Genomic DNA, 6,990 nt, shown 5'->3' with positions numbered 1-6,990 from the left:
CTTTGACCGTAATGCATGTTACAATCTTGCCAGACTATAACAAAACCATTAATATGTATATAGTTAACTGTAAATATATTTATACCATTTTCAAAATATATAGCTCATACCACTTTTGTATCACGAATTCCAGCTATCATCCGCCTCCTATTTTTCACACCTAAGAATTCTTCACGGTAGTCAATAGCACCACCCCAAAAAGTCGAATAACTCTGTTCAGCATGCACAATCATTTGATTGTTTTTTGGCAACCTACAAAAACATAATCCTATAATTATATAAATTCTACAATTTTAAAATGATATTAAATTGTCACATAACATATTTTTCTCTGAAGTCTTTCACGATCTTGAAGTCAGGATCAAAAGAATTTTGGTGGAGTTGAAAGCATTTTATATTGAAATGTCACCTATACTCGGAAAACATAAAAAAAAGAATAATTAGCAAACTAATCCAAACTCTAAGTCTCTAAAAACTGTATATATATATCAATAGGGGATATAGTGATCTAACCTTTGTACTCTTTTATACAGACAAATCGCATTACACACACAACAATAGCAGCCATATGTTTATCAGTGTACTCAACAGTTGCTTTAACATATTGTCCCCATAGTGTACATTTCAGTTGGACATCGCTTCATCAGTAAACATATTAGCGTTAAAATTTGTTTAAAATATTGTTATGTTTATTTTGGTTTGATATCATAACTACTTACTTGGTATCCCGAAGTGTTATCATCAATTTCTCGCTGATCCCACTTTTTGCTTTAGTTTTTATAACTTCCATACTCCCAACAGTGACAATTTGTCCAATGACATGTTCAAGAAAAAATATTTGTATTCAATGATAAATATGTACATTATTATAATATTAATTTCATAATCAAGATGTTGACATACTGATGAGGACGTTTTTATCGAGTTTGTCTTTCTTGATTGACTTGAAATCAGACAAATATTTCTCTGGCAAATCTGATGGAAAATCATTAATCTCCTTAGCACGGGTTGTCCTGCATAAAGCGATCTTGTATGGTAATGGAGTCGTCCTAAAATCACCATAATATTCTTTAATTATGAAGCAATTAATAGAAAGTGATTTTCCTTCTATAAGGATCCCTTTATGTTTTGCGATCAATTCTTCATCAACAGTAGCATGAATCCTAGTGCCCTGTGAATCACACGTAAATAGTATTACTATATAATCTATAGATTACTTAAAATAACAATAAGAAAAATACATAAGATCGCATACAAACCTCTTCGTCAACCAATACCATTTCTATAACAAAGCCAGACTGCCTATTCTTAACTTTCCAAAGTGAAAATATAGTAGTTCTAACTTTCTGAATTTCACTTGATTGATCTAATTTGGCAAATGGAACTATAGATCTGAACGTCTGCGGACAAAAGCCATTTTAGTGAATGAGAATGGTAGAATTTTAGGGTTTACGATAGGTGGTATATATAGGGAGAGGAAGTGAATGAAAACATTTTTAAAATGATGTTAGGCGGGATTTCAATTATTTTAAGAAAGAGAATGAATTGAAGAATATGGATATTCGGAATGTGTGTAGAAGTAGGTATTGTTGCGGAAATATTTGAGAATCAATATATTCAAATTGATTTAATTGCCAAAATTAATGTCTAGTATTAAACTGTAACATAAATTCTTGTTTCTTTTTGAAATATTAAGATTTCTGTATATTTTGTTACATTAACTCCGGTAAAATTTTGGTAATAGTTAATGTAATCTTCCATTTTGGGAATCATTTCTATTTTCTTACGCGGAAAAGTTTTTAAAAATCAATAATTTAAATAAATTAACTAATGGGCTTCTCAGAAGTATTGGGCCAAATAATGTTCTTAAAAACAGATAATTGGGCCGGGTCGGGTATAAAGATCTGCGTGTTTATCCGTTTGTGATTTTCTCGTTTCTTAATTATTTTATATCATAAAAAACTTGAACAGAATTTACACATCAGCATCATCATCTAATGAAATTGCACAGAGCTAGTGACCTTGCCATGTCACATTTGACGTGGAATAAACGTCATCATTGACGTTGGCAAGGGAGGTTTTCTAAGCCAATCAAATTAAAATAAATCGGATTTTTTCATTAAACTACATTCTCATTTAATATATAAGATAGACATTAACCAGAAATTTTTCTTTATTGGAGGCAAATAGAATTATATATGATTTTAAGAGTGGGGATATTGATATTAGGTTTAAATAAAGTACACTAATTTTTTAAAATTATTGGAGACGAATGACCCTATCTTACACAATGTGGCTCCGCCAACACATTTAAATCAAATAACTTATATTCATCTAGAATAATCATAATTATAATAATTTGCGGTCTATTTATATTTAAAAATCTGTATAAAATGAAATAACATAAGATTTTTTATAAAATATATATTTTTCTAAAATAAAATTTTGCTTCCCGTAATAAAATTAATCAGAGATCACATTTGTGACAAGTTTTAAGAATATGTTTTTGAGATAATTTCAGGTTAATTTAAAAGTCAAACACCAAACTAACATTTTTTTTCTCTCTCGAACTTTTGCCATTTTGTCACAATTTTATTATACCCACTCAAACTATTAACGAAAATGATATTATACATTTATTATTTTGATTTTTCTTTAATTTGGCTAAAGTCTCCTTGGTCCTCCTAAAGACCTTTTAATTACGAGAATGACATCTTCTTCAATTCCTTCAACCACCATGAACAACCACGAAATGGGAATAAATACTTCTCAACCAATTTTAAAGCAGTAATAAGTAAATATCTAAGCTCATTCACTCATAACCTTGCTCATTCTTTCATTATTTCTTCTCCAAAACATCTGGGCTAAGTTACAATGCGAAAGGCCATGCGTTTTCGGTGATTTCTGGTTACTCGACACTTGGGTTGTTTATTTTCGGTGAATTCCTGAGTTCTGGGTGCTTAAGAGAACCGTAGGCGAGCTCAATTTTTTTAAAGGTAATCGTCGCACTTCAATTTCTCCACATTTTAGTTTTCATATCACGAAAGTAGACTTCTCGTGAAGTATACTAAAGTCTACTAGTCAACATAAGGTTATTTTTGCAATTGACTTCTTAAAAGTAGACTTCATTAAACTACACACTAAGTCTACTTGATATCTTTTGAAAAAAAAAATCCTAGTAGACTTCGTTTGAAAGCATAAGAAATTTACGAAAGAAAAAAAGTTAGTTTTGTAGTTGACCGTATTTTGACTTTTTAATATAGACTTCTTTATGAAGTCCACTTTTTAGGTCTGCATAAGAAGTCTACGTTTAAGTTACTTTTGTAGTTTGACCAAAAACGTATAGGTGTTGAATAAAGTTTTTAAAAAAAATTACAGAAGATTCAGAAAAATTTCAGTAGACTTCAGAACGAAGTCTACTTTTGTAGACTTAAAGTAGACTTCTTTCCGAAGTCTACTTCTGTTTTCCGGTAAAACTTATAAAGAATTTTTTTTTTGAGTAGACTTCCCTGTGAAGTCACTCAAGACATTCAATTGTAAAAATAACCTAATTTTTTCCGTAGAATTCTATTGAAAAAGTAGACTTCAAAAGTAGACTGTCACAGAAGTCTACTCTTACTTGAAGTCTATGATAAAAGTCTACTTTGTTAGTCAGTGGCTCGGTCAAATGCTAAATTAACCATTTTGGCCGGAAGTCTACTTCTGAAGTCTATTGAAGGAAAAGTCAATGGTTTGGTCAATTGCAAAAATAACATGTTTTTAAGTAGACTTCTTTTGCAGACTTCGATAGGAAAAAGTAGACTTCTCCTCCAGTCTACGTTTGAAGTCTGTTGTAAAAGTCTACTTATTGTATTTTTTAAAAAATGTGTTTTAGGCAAATTTATAAAGTATTTTTTCAAATTTTTGGATTAGAAATGCATGTCAGCAAGTGATTGAATTACCCAATGAATTTTATTTCATTTCATTCGATATTTATAGCGGAATCAGAAGTTTTGATTTTTAAGCTACTTAGCTTATCAAAGTAGACTTCGTGGTTTAGTCTACTAATGTTCTTTGCGGGAGAAGTTTACTAGCTACAAAATTCTTTCTGCAGTGTTTGCTAATATGGTTTATCTTGTTATTTTTCAGAGAATGGCTCAAATTCCTGTTGTGTACGGGAAATGGAAGATTGAGGAGGATTCATGGCATTTTGTGGTCGACAATGGTAAAGGTGGAAGAATGTTTTTTTTGAACGATGGTTGCACCTTGAGAGAGCTTACTGAGATGGCGCGAGATGATTATAAGTTGGGCAAGAAGATTGAGCTCATCGAGTTAACCTACTCACTACCAGACTCAATGTTGCAAACTATGGCTCCAGATACACCTCCAATGCATGTCACCAATGACAGACAAGTTTCAAGCTTGATTGCATTAAGCAGAGTGCATAAGGTACGTCTTTGTGTGTCCAGTCGAGTGGAGATGGATACTGAGGAGAACCAGGAAGGCTCAGATGAAGATTTAGGTGAGGAGTCTGAGGAAAATTCAAAACATTCTACCGATGATGAGGCAGCCAGTTCTGATGCGAACGTGGATGGAGAAGATGGAGAAGATGCAGCTTACTCTGACGTAGGGGTGTCAAACAGGCTAACCCGCGCCCATATGACCCAAACCGCCGTGGTTCAGTTTGGTTTCCAGACTGTTGCGGATCAACCCGCTTGAACCGCAGGCAACAGAAACACTGGAAACACTGTCCACGCCCGCACCGCTTTAAACAGTAGGCCAAACGGGCTAACCCGCGGGTTGTTTGTGGGTTATGATGTGCAAGGAAGCTGTTCGACTAAGCCTGTATGCCACCGTGTCCATGTTCGTCACTGCTTCTCGAACACTCTACTACAAAAAACATTTTCCATTCCTTTTTGCATCTCTCTCTCACTCCTTGCACTCCTAATGAGGTAATATAAGAGATATGTTAGTCCAAGATATATATACAGTTATGTTTTGTTGTGTTTTATACATTTATCTACAGTTAAGAATTTGCATTTTTCAGACGACTACATCATTTGATAAGATGGAGAATCCTGGATGTTTAATTGATGATGTACCAGTTTCAGAAACTTCTGATGAAAACAGCACTCAGCCTTCGAATGAACTTCCTGCATCTAAAAAGAAGACTGAGGATCCATCTAAAAAGAAGACGAGTTTTAAACACATTACGACTTCGAATGAACTTCCTGCATCTAAATCTTTTGAAGCTCCCTCTGTTCCTTTTATTGTCTCGGGAACAAAAAAATTATGTAGAAAATTATACTGTAGATAACCTTGGGAACCAGGCAATGCCAAGAACACCAGAAAGTGTAACCTCGTTGGTCACATCACTTACAATAGCGCAAGCCGGTTCTTCAGGGCCAGAGTTTCCTGTTGCTGCTGATAGCTTAGATACAAAAGATATGGCTATACATATAACACATTGCAACACAGAGATTAGAAGAAGATGGTGGACATCAAAGCCAAAGACAATTAAATATCCGATGTTTAGAAAACTTCAACACAAATCCAAAAAAGCAAACTCAAACAAAAAATCTGAGAAATAAACTTAAACAGAAATCCAAGAAAGCAAACTGAAACAACAACCTCTGATTTAGCAAACTTAAACACAAGTCTCAGAAATAAATTTAAATACAAATTCCTCAAAAGTTTCTTCATTAACCTTCAGCATCCTCCTCAACAATTGATTCGAAGGAGGCAGTTCTTCATCTTCACCATCAACATTTTCGTTCTCTTCTACACAGATCACAATGTATGGCTGTTAATATACAATATATGAATGTGTAATCATAGAACTTATTAAAAAAAGAAATTCATTACCATTTTTGTATGCCTCAAAACCTTTTAGCCAATTATGACTACATATTAACGCCTGAATATTTTTTGGAAGAAGACGGCTTCTATACTTGTTCAAAACTCGAGATCCAATGCTGAAAGATGATTCTGAAGCTACCGTTGTGATTGGAATGCTGAGAAGGTCACCATGCAAGCCAAATCTCTATAACGTTGAGAGTTATCTTTCCAATATTTCAAGATATCTAAACTCTGAAAATCGGCCATGTCTAATGCTGGTTTTTCTAGATAGAGTTCCAAAGACGACTTCCCACTAACAACAACAAGATTTTCGAAACGCAAAGAAATCATGCACCATAAAAAAAAACATGTAAGCAAAAAGTGTATGAAATCAAACATTTATGTCCAAGTGAAACACTTACATCGTAGTTTGAGAAACTTTCACTTAGGACATCGCGTTCTTGATCATCTTTTTCTGAACAGTTTCTCGTGTTGTTTGTGAAGGTGATTGCGTCTTGAACTTGCTCTCATACGATTCGAAAAGAGTCCTCAGTTTTTCACGCAAATGTTTCAGCCTTTCTTCAGAAGTTCTCTTATCGAGTCTTTCGAAACAATATTTTGCAAGTGTCATCTTTAATCTTGGATCAAACAGTACCATAGCAAGAATATCACTGTAGTCTTCCCAATACTTGTCAAACCTCTCTTGCATATAACACTAACCATGTCTCTGATCATCTCGTTCTCGTGAGCTGCATGATCTCTCAACCACATTTGAATCTTCCAAACTTGCATAAAATATAAGTTTGATGTAGGATAAGTAGAACCTGATATTAGACGAGTAACTTCATCAAAGGGCTCTAAAAGTTTACAACTCATCTTTCCCAAGACCCACTCATCTTCCCTTGGGAGATGCTTGTAGTTTCTTCCATCAATAACTTTCAGATTAACAAACGCAGCTCTATATTTGATTGTCCTATTAAGCATCTTGTAGGTTGAATTACAACGAGTTTGCACATCCAATACTAAACCACCTTGCTCTCTTATGCCAACTGTTTCAACACATCTTTCAAATAGATTCTCTCGGGACTCAGAAGATAGAACAAAATTGATGCTATCCCTTATCTTAGTCAATGAATCACCAATCACTTTTAGTCATTCTTGAATAATGAGATT

This window comes from Eutrema salsugineum, unplaced genomic scaffold, assembly GCF_000478725.1.
Source record: "Eutrema salsugineum unplaced genomic scaffold, Eutsalg1_0 scaffold_4, whole genome shotgun sequence".
Taxonomy (NCBI): Eukaryota; Viridiplantae; Streptophyta; class Magnoliopsida; order Brassicales; family Brassicaceae; genus Eutrema; species Eutrema salsugineum.
Note: the sequence above shows the minus strand (reverse complement) of the source record.